Here is a 13,685-nt window from a genome sequence, read left to right as displayed (position 1 = left end):
TATTGTACTCAATGTTCCCTCTAAGCTGCGCACGTGCGCAATTGCGCACTGCTGGCATGGTCTCTGCGCACAAAAAAAAAATCTAACCTGAAGTGAAATTAAAATTAAAACTTTAACAATTCTGTTTTGCAGTGCTAGTCAGTAATGTTGTGTTGGGCTCTTTTAATAAAACTCCTCGTTTAGGCAATAATGTGGAACCCCACCATGTTTATTCCAGCTCACTCTATATCCATCACATAGCATCCTTCCTGTCTAGAAGGGTAAGTACTGCCGCCTAGTGGCGCATGATATTCACCAATATAGATTACACCACATCCCCCTTACTGAAGTCAGACTGGTACATTCTTTTGTTCTTCAAACAAAACATAACTGCATATAGTTTTTTTCAATACAGGCATACCCCAACATTTCAGGAAACATAAAGTCAGTATTGTCATAAACACTTTCTATTTTCCTCCTGTAACAGAATAATCACTTTCTCTTTTCTTTTCCACCCGTAACAGAATAAACACTTTTTTTCTTTTCAACCTGTAACAGAATAAACACATTTTTTTCTTTTCAACATGCTACCCTCAAAACCACAACTCAGCATTTGAAACACACTTTTCCGTTTTCAAACAATCAGCTTCACAGATCAAGTCTTTTGGGTTTAATCACCTCCCTACCAGACCGGGTTCTAACCACACCTGGTGTATGGGGTGCGCTTGGCTCAGAAACTTTCTCTGTAGGAGTAGCTTGGATCTGTGTGGCTTCGGTTTGAGCCTCTGTTTGCGGGATCGGCACAAGATGACTGCGGTTTCTTCTAATTGTCCCTTGGGGCCCACTGATGACGTACGATCGTGGAGTCGGGTGGACTGCTGTCACTGTGCCCTGTGCTCTTGCATCCGTGATCCAGACTGGTTGTCCTGGCACCAATTTATCCAGTTCTCTCGTTCTATGTCTCTTGTTAAAACTTTCGGTTTGTCTCAGCCGTTTCTCTCTCTCCGAACAACTAACCTGCTGAAAATCAGGCAGACAGGACTGTAAGGTTTCAGGAAGCATTGGCAAGGTAGTACGAAGCCTGCGCCCCATGAGAAGTTGAGCCGGGCTGTAGCCATTTGCCAGTGCTGTTGTTCTGTATGCCAGCAACGCCTTGTATGGATCGCTAGCCTTTTTGAGGAGATTCTTGACGGTCTGGACGCCTCTCTCCGCTTCGCCGTTGCTCTGCGGGTACCTGGGACTACTGGTGACATGCTCAAAACAGTAGTCCTTTGCAAAGTCTCTCATTTCTTGACATGCAAATTGTGGCCCATTATCGGTGAGCAATACTTCAGGGATTCCATGGCGTGCAAATATTGACTTTAAATGCACAATCACATTGGCTGAACGAGTTGGACTGAGTTGAGCAATCTTGACATATCTCGAGAAGTAATCCACTACTAACAGATAGTTTTTGTCTTTTAGTGTGAACAGATCAGCTCCTAAGTTCTGCCATGGCCTCTCAGGTAAACGTGTGGGCATAAGAGGTTCCCTCACATTAACTCTCTCCTGAATGCACAGCCTGCACTTAAGGACAAGTTCACCGATCTGGTTACTCAGGCCTGGCCACCACACTGCTTGTCACGCACGTTCTCTACACTTGACTACTCCTTGGTGTCCCTCGTGTATTTTGTCCAGAACTGCGTTTCGCATGTTTGCAGGTATGACCAACCTTGTACCTCTCAGTAGTAGTCCATTGTGTACACTCAAAACTGCTCTTTCAGACCAGTAGTGCTTCACCACTCCCTGCAGCTGGTTCCTGTCCGGCCAGCCCTCTGCACAGTACTTCATGACTTGCGAACAGACGCTGTCAGACTGCAGCTGCTCACGGAGATCTGAAAGGTATTTGCTGCTAGTAGGAAGGCCCTCCAGCACTGTGTCAACGTAGATATCAGTGTCCTCCATAAGGTCATTGTCTCTGGGAATCACGTTGCCTGCCAACGGCAACCGTGACAGCGTGTCGGCTGTGGTGAGGCTTTTGCCTGGAATGTGCCTTATAGTGTAAGAATACCTCATCAGGCGCATGCGGAATCTCTGTATCCGTGGTGGAAGCAAATCCAGGGCTTGTCCTCCGAGTAGGCTCACTAGTGGCTTATGGTCGGTCTCAAGCTCAAAGTGTAGCCCTAGAATAAAGTCACTGAATCTTTCGCTGGCCCAGGTGAGCGCTAGCGCTTCTTTTTCCAGCTGAGCGTAGCGCTGCTCTGTGGCTGTCAATGATCGCGAGGCATACGCGACAGGTGACCACACATCATTGTCTTTCTGTAGTAAGACTGCCCCCAACCCGTATGAAGAGGCATCTGCTGAGATCTTCTGGGGTTTGTTTGAGTTGTAGAGCTGTAGCACTGGTGCAGATGACAGTTCTTGTTTTAAACTGTTAAAGGCGTTTTGTTGCTCATGCCCCCAGTACCACATGTTTTTAGTTGAAAGCAAGTCTCTCAGTGGTTTGTCTTTCTCAGAAAGGTTTGGGATGAATTTCCCCAGCTGGTTCACCATTCCTAAGAAGCTCCTAAGCTCACTCACAGTGCTTGGCTCTTTCATCTTCTGCACCGCGCTAGTTTTGTCAGGGTCGGGACTCATGCCTTCAGATGACACAATGAATCCTAAGAATTTCACCGCTCATCTGCCAAACTCACATTTTGACATGTTCAGGGTGACGCCTGCCTTCTCTGCACGGTCGAGGACAGCGTGGAGTCTCATGTCGTGCTCCTCTCTCGTAGATCCCCAGACCAGGATGTCGTCCATGTGGCATACGACTCCCGCGAGGCCGGCTGTCACTTCTGTCACCATCATGTTTTGGAAATGCTCTGGTGCACTGGAAATACCAAATGGCAGACGGTTGAAATGGTACCTACCAAATGGCGTAATAAACGTGGTGAGGAGAGCAGATTCTTTGGATAGCGGCATTTGCCAAAAGCCCATGTTAGCATCGAGCTTGGAGAAATACTGCGCCCCTGTGAGCATGCCTAGTGTTTGGTCGACAGAGGGAAGGATATATCTTTCGTGGCACACCGACCCATTTAAAGGTGTCATGTCCACGCAGATGCGGACTGTCTCTTTGTCCTTTTTAGGGGCTACGACCATGCCGCAACACCAGTCTGTGGGCCCCTCCAACTGTTCCATCCTCTGTAGCTCTGCTTTGACTTTGCCCAGTAGTGGGAGCAGAACACGCCTGGGCACTTTCAGTGAATAAGGTTTAGCGTCGGGCTTCAGCTTAATCGTGTACGGTTTTTGAACAAGCCCGAGCCCATCCCATAGCTTCGGGTACGCTTTCTTCACTGTCTCAAGGTCAACATTGTCCATTCGGGCAATTAATTTCAGTCTCACAGAAGCTGTCCTGCTTAAGAGAGCTACACGCAGATTTCTGACTACATAGATTGTCTCTGCAGTGCTCCTGTCACTGTAGGAAATGTCCTCCTTTGTGGACCCAGGCATGGTCAGTGCTGCACCTCCTGGTCCATACAGTGGCTTTTCAGCTTTTTGCAGATGCTCATTTGGCTGCTTAATGTCTTTGAATGTCTCTTCTGAGATAGCTGTGACATCTGCCCCCGAGTCTAATTTGAAGGTCATGCTTTTGCCTCTCACGCAGATGTTAGCAAGCCACGGGTCTTCTCCTGAATCCAGTTCACCTAGGAGGAGTCCATCTGCACAGTCTGCCACCACATGCACAGCTGTAGACCTACAAACTCTCCCGTAGTGTCCACGTTTCCCGCAGTTGTGGCATTCTGCATTTTTAGCTGGGCACTGTGCTGCTGGGTGCATCTGTGTTTTTCCGCATTTAAAACACGTTTTATTCTCTTGTTTTGTTATTTGTGGTTTTCGTGGCTTGAACTGCGTTTGCTCTCTGCTTCTGAATTTATTGGGCTGTGACTTTCTGACATGCACGGCATCCATGGCTGTTTTGCCTGTGCTGCTGTCGCCTCTGAGGTCAGTTTGCTGTCTTTTTATTTCCTCAGATTGTCTCGCCATTGTGATAGCTTTGGTTAGCGTCAAATCTTTGTTGAGCTGCATTCTCTCCGACAGTGATGAATCTTTAAGACCCACAACGAGCCTATCCCTCAAAAGTTCATCATGGAGTTCACCATATTCACAGTTTTCGGCGAGAGCATATAGAGCTGTTATGAAGGAGTCAACTGTTTCCGCTGGCTGTTGTACTCGCTTATTAAACTTTGCTCTTTCATAAATCACATTCTTTCTGGGGACAAAATGTCTGTCAAATGCGTTTCTGACCGCATCGTACTGCTGGCGCTGCCCGTCTGTTAGGTCTAGTCCCCTTAGCACGTCGTCAGCCTCGTCTCCCATGCAGTATACTAATGTGTTCACTTGGTTAGCATCAGTTGAACCATTCAGATTACTTGCCATTCTGAAACGCTCGAAACGTCTGATCCACTTCTCCCATTCTTGGGGCTTTGCGAAGTCGAACGGTTCCGGTGGCTTGATGGTGAAAGTAGCCGCTCGTGGAGCTGCCGTAACCGGGCCAGGAGTCGCCGGTAACGCTGCTGCTTGCTCCGTCATTTTCGTCACTAGCCGTTCGCCAAGCTGACGGTTATTTTTTCCACTGTCTCTCTTCGCCGCCTAGAGCGAGTGCACTTCTGACACCATGTTGTGTTGGGCTCTTTTAATAAAACTCCTCGTTTAGGCGATAACGTGGAATCCCACCATGTTTATTCCAGCTCACTCTATATCCATCACATAGCATCCTTCCTGTCTAGAAGGGTAAGTACTGCCGCCTAGTGGCGCATGATATTCACCAATATAGATTACACCACAAGTAAGTGACTGGCTGCTCCCGTATGGGATTAGAACGATGCCACCTTATCCCATAGTCCAGCCAATAATGGGATTCACATTCGTATATACGCAGCTAATCCACGTCGTCGGCAGGCTATGACAGCGTCCTTATGTGCTGACACCGGTGTTTTAGCTAGCAAAGCGGCGTGGCTGATGTGGAGTGAAGCCACGTTAATGACAACGTGTACAACCATTGGAGATGTGAGCAGGACAGACGGAACAATTGACGGAAAAAGTGTGGACTTTATACCAGTTTTTAAATTGTGTTGATAGGCCACATTAAACCAGAGTTATGATTAAAAAATATGTGCAATGTTTGGTTTTCTTCCTGAATACTATCGTTGTTTATATTTACTGCGGGAAGAAACGTTCTATAAGAAAAAACGCTCGAAAGCACTCTCCGCCTGTGAGCAAAAACAAAACCAAAAACACCCCCACCCTTTCCTATTGGTCGAAAAAAGTACCATGTCGACCAATCAAAAAATGATATGGCAAGTTGTTAAGAAACGGGGGGAAGTTTTAGGAGTGATGACGGTGTTTTGAGATGTGAGAGATTTGCGACGTTCAGCACAAATCTTGTGTACTTAGTGTGTAGTGTAGTCAATAGTTTTGTTGTGTGTGTCAGAACAATGAGGCGACTGCTGAATGTTACAGGTGTTACAGGAGTGATACATCTCCTGTTGTCAGGCCTGCAGGTATCAGGCTATTGTTCTCCTTTATGTGGACAGAAATTATTTTTGGAGTGGCACAAATAATTTGTGTGGCATCATATTTGATGCAGAACAGCTGATTGTGCTGTAAATAGTTTGAAATGTTTATTTAAAAAAACACCTTGGCTTCATTTGAAAAAAAAAAACAGCTGTAAAAATCTTTGTTGTTTGCCAAACTGAGTTACTTTTTTGAAGAAGTAACTATATAATTAATTGCCCAACATTGGTCTTTATATACTGTATTTTGCAGACAGAGAGTTACAGGACTCTCTCCCAGACCACAGACTCATACTCATAATCAGTGTTGGTCAAGTTACTTGAAAAAAGTAATCAGTAACTAATTACTGATTACTTCCCCCAAAAAGTAATCCCGTTACTTTACTGATTACTTATTTTCAAAAGTAATTAATTACTTAGTTACTTAGTTACTTTTTGAAAACACGATTTACAACCTGAAGAGGTGATAAAGCGATAGATCTTTCAGCCCAATTCTACTTTTTCTACATAATCCATCATACAAAATGTAATCAAATGGAAAAGTCTCTTTTTTTAAACTTGTTTTATCAGTTTTAATCTTTTAACTTTATGCATCAAGCAAAAATTTAATTATATGCAACATTCTCTGACTTGAATAAATTAGTTTAACATTTAAACCTGTTTTCGACACATTCCAGCACATAAAATAAAATATTTTTTGTGTTTACACTCACTCTTTCAAATAGATGCAAGTAAAACACAGCAGAAAATAAATAAAGTCAAAGACTCAGCGGTCCTGCTGTATTGCTCTATTTTCACCTGTAAAGCAGGACTGCAGTAGGCGGAGGTTTACCCTGGTGCAGGTGTGCCGCGGTCAGTGCCGCGGTCAGTGCCGTTACTTTTCCTACGGGAAAGTAACGGTAATCTAATTACCGTTTTTGCAATAGTAATCCCTTACTTTACTCGTTACTTGAAAAAAGTAATCAGATTACATATACGTATATGTCTCGCTTTTAAAAAATAATAATCTGAATCTTACAATCTTACAATCTTACAACAAACGTTTTCATCTAATGTAAAATGTATAGAAATCCATTATGGTACATAGTAATTTTTTTTAGGGTCCCATCATAATTTCTTCAGAAGTAGCCAAGTGATGATGCCAAGTGATATGATGCCAGTATTTACCCACATTTTCTAGATACTGTACCAGTACTGTGTGTAAAATGCCATCAAAAAGTCAATTAAGTTTTATTCTTTCTCACCTGTCTTTCTATCTCCTATCGCTTTTTAAAGGTTGCCATGTTAGAAAAAATGCTTTGCCCTGCCATGCTGTTTATTGATGTGGCAAATGAATGGTTTATGAAAATATATCTAAATCTGTCATCAGTAATCAGTAATGATCATGTCTCCCCTCTAGTCTTCTCAGTCTTAATTTCAGGTTTTCACCATGGGTTGTAGATAGTTCAGGAGGTTAACTCGACCAAGCAGTCTACTTTCGGGTACTGTTTAGAATACCAGAATAGGGAGGATGATGTATTAGACTGATACATATATACCAACAAGACAGTGTACATCACTGTGACAACAGCATTTGTTTTCATTCAAAGGCTTTATGGTTTTTCCTCTGGTGGGCCGGTCTCTAGTCAAAATGCCCGGGCCGATTTTTTGTCCCAGTCCAGCCCTGGTGTTCACTCAGACACATGGAAAATTAGAGGGAACATTGATTGTACTGTTCCTGCATTGACATATTGTTCAATCAGAATACAGAAAACAACTAAAGCTAAAGTTCAATGCAAAGTTTTCATGTGATATGTTATGTGCAAGTGAATTTTGATTACTTTACAGATTTTATAAGTGTTTCCTTCAAAAATTAAATTTCTTGTAAAATTCCCTTGGTTCTGTTTGAGGATGTTGCAACTCATCTGAGATGGACTAGTTCCTTCTTCATTTTTTAACAATGAAGCAGGTGTGTACCACGTGGATCGGTCTGGGTCAGCTTCAGTTGCACCCAGCACTTTTTACCTATGATGATGTTAAATTGCTCAGATATAATGTAATGAACTTCTGATGATAAAGTCTTATTGTATGAGGTGCCGTAAGGGACATTATTACTGAAACGCTCTCACACACACTACTGAAATTTTACCTCCCACACACACTACTGAAACGCTCTCACACACACAACTGAAATTTTACCTCACACACACTACTGAAACGCTCTCACACACACACTACTGAAACGCTCTCACACACACTACTGAAACGCTCTCACACACACTACTGAAATTTTACCTCACACACACTACTGAAACGCTCTCACACACACACTACTGAAACGCTCTCACACACACTACTGAAATTTTACCTCTCACACACTACTGAAATGCTCTCACACACACTACTGAAACGCTCTCACACACACTACTGAAAGGTACTCACACACTCCACTGAAACCAGAGGCATTTCCGCTGAACAGGAAGTTGTTTCCTGACAAGGAAACTGATGGAAAAAGCGATATATTTCAAAACACTACAAGGATGTCTACTCAGCGTCCTGCTAATACAGCGGTCCCCAACCTTTTTTGCGCCACGTATCATTTATGGCCGACAATAATTTCACGGACCGGCCTTTAAGTTGTCTTGGATAAATACAATAAAATAAAACCAGTACCGCTACCAAAAAAAGAAGATTTATTCATAACACACGGGAAAAGACCCAGGGAAACCGAGTTAACAATATAAACGATATAAAAAATTAAAAAAAAAAACTATAAATACCCTGAAAACCATAAATTTCAAACTCAAGCCTCAACTCTTGCGACCTGGTACCAAACGACTCACAGACCGGTACTGGTCCAGGACCTGGGGGTTGGGGATGGCTGTGCTTGTAGCCTAAGTGAAGCAGCCGCATTACTTAACAATATTTTAGCTTCCTTGAATCCAGGAATGGATTCAAGGTGCAACAGGGAATTCGGCAAGTATGTCCTATTTCCCCTAAGCTTTTTATATTGGTATATATACAGTTGTTAACACTATTAATCAAAAATTCTAAAGACATACAAGGAATATCAATTTTTAATAAAGACTTCAAAATAAGTCACTTCGCAGATGATACATCTATTTTTTTGAAAGATAAATACGTGGTAGAGAAAACTAAATTTTTTCTAAAGCATCTCGTTATCTCTCAGTATCAAAAAATGTGAACTACTACCGATTCATACAAGCTCTGACTCCTCAATAGCTTTGGTTAGAGTTGAATCTAAAGTTAAATATATAGTGCTGATAATTACGGAAGCGTAGAGCTGCCACCCAGGCAAAAGAAAAATACAAGTGTATCACGTTATAACGTGAAAAGTTTATTGTTCTAACAAGATACTTTTCCTGTTTGTACAATATACTTTTCACGTTTGAACAACATAATATCACGTTATTACAATATACATAATTATCACGTTCGTACAATATAATTATCACATTCGTACAATATAAATATCATATTGTACGAATGTGATCATATATTGTACAAACGTTAAAAAAAATACCATTACAATAACATTTTTTATTGTAAGAACGTAAAACGTGTTGCATTCGGAAACCCAAATCCATGGTAGTTGTGGAGAGCTCGCGCTCTTCAGAACTGGCACTTAACTTTGAATGCCCTGCTTTCAACATGGACACAAACACTGATAGCCCACTTCTGAGATTTCTTTGGAATCGTGGTGTACCTGAGGACTGTCTCTTACGAATGCTACAAGAACACGTAAGTGCTCTCTTGAGGGGGAAACTTGTAAAACTCGCTTTTTACGAAGTTACAGCGTCTAAAAATGTGACATATTGCTTAGTTAACAACCACAGCGGTTTTCGCTTCTCTCGCTTTGACTGCGTAAGGACGTAACGGTAGGCTGCATTGGTGTGGATCTATATGGAATGGAGAATGTAAAACAAATTAACCCGCTGTATAAAACTGGGTCGTTGTATGACCACATGTTACTACTTAACCCGTATGCAGATTCCAGGTTTCTTAAATATATCGCTATATTATGTGATGCACAATGTTTCCTTGTTTATCTAAAAACAAATGAATTAAACTGTGTTTATATTGATATTTGGCTTCAATTTAAAAAAAAACACTGAGTTCAACCCTTTGTGCTCTGTGCAACTGAAAGATACGTGAATACTAATTTACTTTTTCAAAGGTGGGCATTGTATATACTGTAATATTTCTATTAATAACATGTTAGAGAATCTCATTAATGTTGCTGGCATAGAGAGAGGAAAAGAATAAATGCTAAATATTGATGGCTGCCACTAAAATAATAACAGACAATTATCAAAACACATGTGAAATGTACATACATTTTTTTAGTGAGGTACCTCATGTGGTGTGGCAGCAGGCATACCTTGTACTTCTGTATAGTAATAAATATCTCTGTTATTACAGATTGATGCCACAGTGATTGATTTCATGGATGACAAGACCCTGTCTTGTTACATCCCAACATATGGTGACCGGATAGCTGCCAGACGGTTCTGCTTGGAAAACAGTGGTGCAAGTACTAAGGAATCAAGAAAAAACTCATTGCTCGAAAAATTGAAGGAAAAGATGGGAATCAATGAAAATGAGAAGAAATCTGATCATGAGGAGGCATTTGTTTCTAAGAGAAAAAGAACATATGCAAAAAACAACAAATGAGCTGAGAAAAAGACTCGAAAAATTGAGTTAGGGTGGATCCATGAAGGTAAGCAAGTGAGAAAGCACAGAGGAGGAGGAACAAGGACCTTTGATGTGCCCAAAGACTCCAAAAAAGCTGACATATTACAGTATGCAAAAGATCTTTTCTTTCCAAGTGGAAAAAGCAAATTTGGAAGATGGGAGGTGTTCAGTCATGACATATTAGACTATCAGGAAGAGGCCGTATTTGATGAATATGTCACAGTTGGAGAACTCTATTCAGCACTTAAAATGGGAATGTTGAAATTTTACTTGTGCACAAGAAGATTTTCCAATGATGAAGATGATGAAGAAGTTTATGATAGAGGGAAAACACATGTAAACAATGTTACACAACTGACTGACTCACATCAAGGAGATGAAGAAGCTTCTCACACTGTTGTGATCTCATCATCAGAATCTAGGAATGCTGATGAAGATGTATTATTAGACACATCTGAGGTAATGATTGGACCCTACCTTGGAGAGCCTCTGCCTTGTCAACTTGATGACACTGTAATAGATGAACCATTCCTGCAGTTTGAGGAAGATGATCTGGTCATCACATCCATTACACTTCCTCCAACAAACACAGCAGTCAGTAGTCCAGATACATCTATAAGCAATGAAGCAATAAGCTCTGCAGGATCATATGATGTTGTCTGTGTTACCATCAAACTTCACAGGATTACTATTCTGGAGGAGATGATCAGCCAGTTCAAAGATCCAGCACTCCTCATACACCCTCTAAAATACACCTACATTGATGAAAAAGGAGCTGATGCAGATGGCATATCAAGAGATGTGTATGCTGCATTTTGGTCAGAGTTTGTGGACAACACAGCTGAAGGAGAGGAGTTCAGAGTGCCATCACTGTCTCCGAAATGGCAGGAAGAAGAGTGGAAATCCATGGGTAGAATTTTACTGAAGGGATTTCAAGACCATGGATATTTCCCTTGTCGCCTTGCTCCTGTTTTCACAGTGGCACTCATCTTCGGTGAGAATCAAGTATCAGATGATCTGCTGTTTGAAAGTCTTCTCTTTTACCTAAGTCAATCAGATAGGGATCTGATAACAAGGGCACTAAAAGAAGATCTTACAGATGAAGACAGGGATGAAGTGCTGGATCTCATGGATCGCCTGGATGTATCAGTGCTTCCAACCAAAGAGAACTTAAAAGGCCTTCTTCTGAAAGTCGCACACAAACAATTAATCCAAAAACCAGCATATGCCGCAGAGAAAATGTCCTTAGTTGCAAGCTACTTCCTAAAAGAAGCTTTTCAAAGCCCACAAGATGCCCTACAAATGTATGAGGATAAAAAGCCAACAACGAGAAAGCTTTTGAAGTTGCTTACTGTCTCTCCCACCACTCAAGCAGAGAAGCAGAGCTTCAGATTTCTGCACCAGTACATCAGAGGACTTGATGATACAGGGCTCAGAAGGATGTTCAGGTTTCTTACTGGGTCAGATGTCATCTGTGTTGACAAGGTTGAGGTACTGTTCACGCCTGTGGATGGACTGGCACGACGACCTGTGGCACACACATGTGGCCCTCTTCTGGAACTACCATGGACATACACGTCCTACCCAGAACTACGAAATGAACTGGACAATGTTTTGGCTGCTAAAAGCTCTCATGAGTTCAGCATAGCTTGATTAAAGTCCATCATGTTTAAACCAAAGAATGAAAGGTTTGCACTAACAATGACTGGCTATGAAGCTCTAAAGTTTGTTAAACCCACAAACAGGGAACACATCATTGTATAAAAAAAGAAAGAGCTTAAATTTCAGGGAAGTGTTTTATTTCATATTTGAATTTATTTTCAAAAATTGTGGACAACATCAATTTGTTTCCACCATGAAAAATGTAAATTTCAGTTTAAGTTTTCATACTTAAAGGTTTAACTAGTTTAAATGTTAACTAATTATGTTTAATAAGTTCATATGGTTAGCAGCAAGAGGTGAACTATGCTTATTATTAGTTCTTATCATGTGTCAAGGTCCTTTTCCACAGGTCTGTGGTGCAGTTTTGTAGGATACAAAATGTCTGCTATAGAGGGGATGTTTTGTTTAGTAATAATTCAAAAGACTTAATATTAATTATTTTCAAGTATATTTTTTTTACCTTTCCACCAGTCATTTGTTTAGAACATAGGCAATAGGAAGGCAATGTGTTTGATGCAATAGTTGACTGGAATAAAAGACAGAAAATTGGCACATAAGTTAAGTTTTGTAGTGTTTATCAAGAGTCCGTGTTTTCTTCTCCTTGAACACAAATAAAAGGGAGGTTAACATCTAACACTGTTTGTTAATTATTACATAATGCAGAATTTGTACATTTACCAGTTTACAAGAAACTGTTCGTGGATGAATAGCAGTTGCACAATGTGTTCAGTAAAATTGAAAACAATATTTCATGAATAATAATGTATAGGATCAGCAGTTTAAAAAATGTTTTTTCGACAGTCTTAAAACAGAAATCAGATATAATAGAAATTCAGTTAAAAAATAATTGGAAATGCCAAAAGGTTGGAGTACGAAGATTTGGTTAAATATATTTAGACATGCTTGCTTGCTACTATCTTGAACCGAAAATCCAAACAAAATAATAATGAATGTCTTTTCTATTGTTTATTGCACAAATAAAACATTGTACCCAAAAATATATGCGTAAAAATTCCCAAAGCCCAATTATATTTAGGTTTATAAGTCCTTCAGTATATAGGCTCTCAGGAAGAAATACAGTTCAATGGATTCATCTGCTGTGCTTGGTGGAAGTAAGAAGTTCTCTGACATTATAAGGCAACACAAGCTGAAAACGGTTTCATCACAGGTATAAGGTCCTCCTCTCTGTTGACATTCTTGCTTACAAGCATCCACTGCCTCCCGAGAAACCTCTTTCAGATGATCCTGTCCTCCAAAGAGATGAGGGATGGTGTACATGAGAATCGGACGTCCACTTGGAGCAACTGCATTTCTGCTTCTGCGTATTATGTGGGTGTTCCACATATGTGCAACTTGCTGCAGCTCTTCCTATTAAATATTAAAAATTTAAAAATCTCATATCAGTAAAAGAACACGCTGGCACGGCTGGCAGCCTTAACCCAATTTCCCTTGGGATGAATAAAGTACGATCAATCAATCAATCAATCAATCAAAAGCAGTCGGAAAAACAGAGTTTATCAAAAATACTCAACAACAAGAATAACAGTGGTAGACACGTGATACTGTGGAAAATTTTAAGTAATTATTAAACGTGAATTGTTTTAGACAGTGCGATTTTATGTTTCTGGCCAGTGAAATATGCATTTTTTTCATATCCTGAACGGAGTGATAATAGGGATGGTGCGTGGGTGTTAAAGCAAACTTTTTATTCTCTCTCCGTGTCTCTCTTTCTCTCTAACACACGCACACACACACACACACACACATACACACACACACACACACACACACACACAATGACTCATTAAAAGAATA

At 40.9% G+C, this 13,685-nt stretch overlaps 1 protein-coding gene across 2 annotated transcripts in view; it reads left to right on the top strand.

Annotated features, from left to right (window-relative positions):
* lsp1b (lymphocyte specific protein 1 b) overlaps positions 1 to 13,685 on the top strand; it is a 65,116-nt gene that overhangs the window by 30,887 nt on the left and 20,544 nt on the right. The window lies entirely within an intron of this gene.

The sequence above is a fragment of the Rhamphochromis sp. 'chilingali' genome (genome assembly GCF_963969265.1).
Source record: "Rhamphochromis sp. 'chilingali' genome assembly, chromosome: 6".
Taxonomy (NCBI): Eukaryota; Metazoa; Chordata; class Actinopteri; order Cichliformes; family Cichlidae; genus Rhamphochromis; species Rhamphochromis sp. 'chilingali'.
This window is presented reverse-complemented; position numbering and strand designations above follow the sequence as displayed.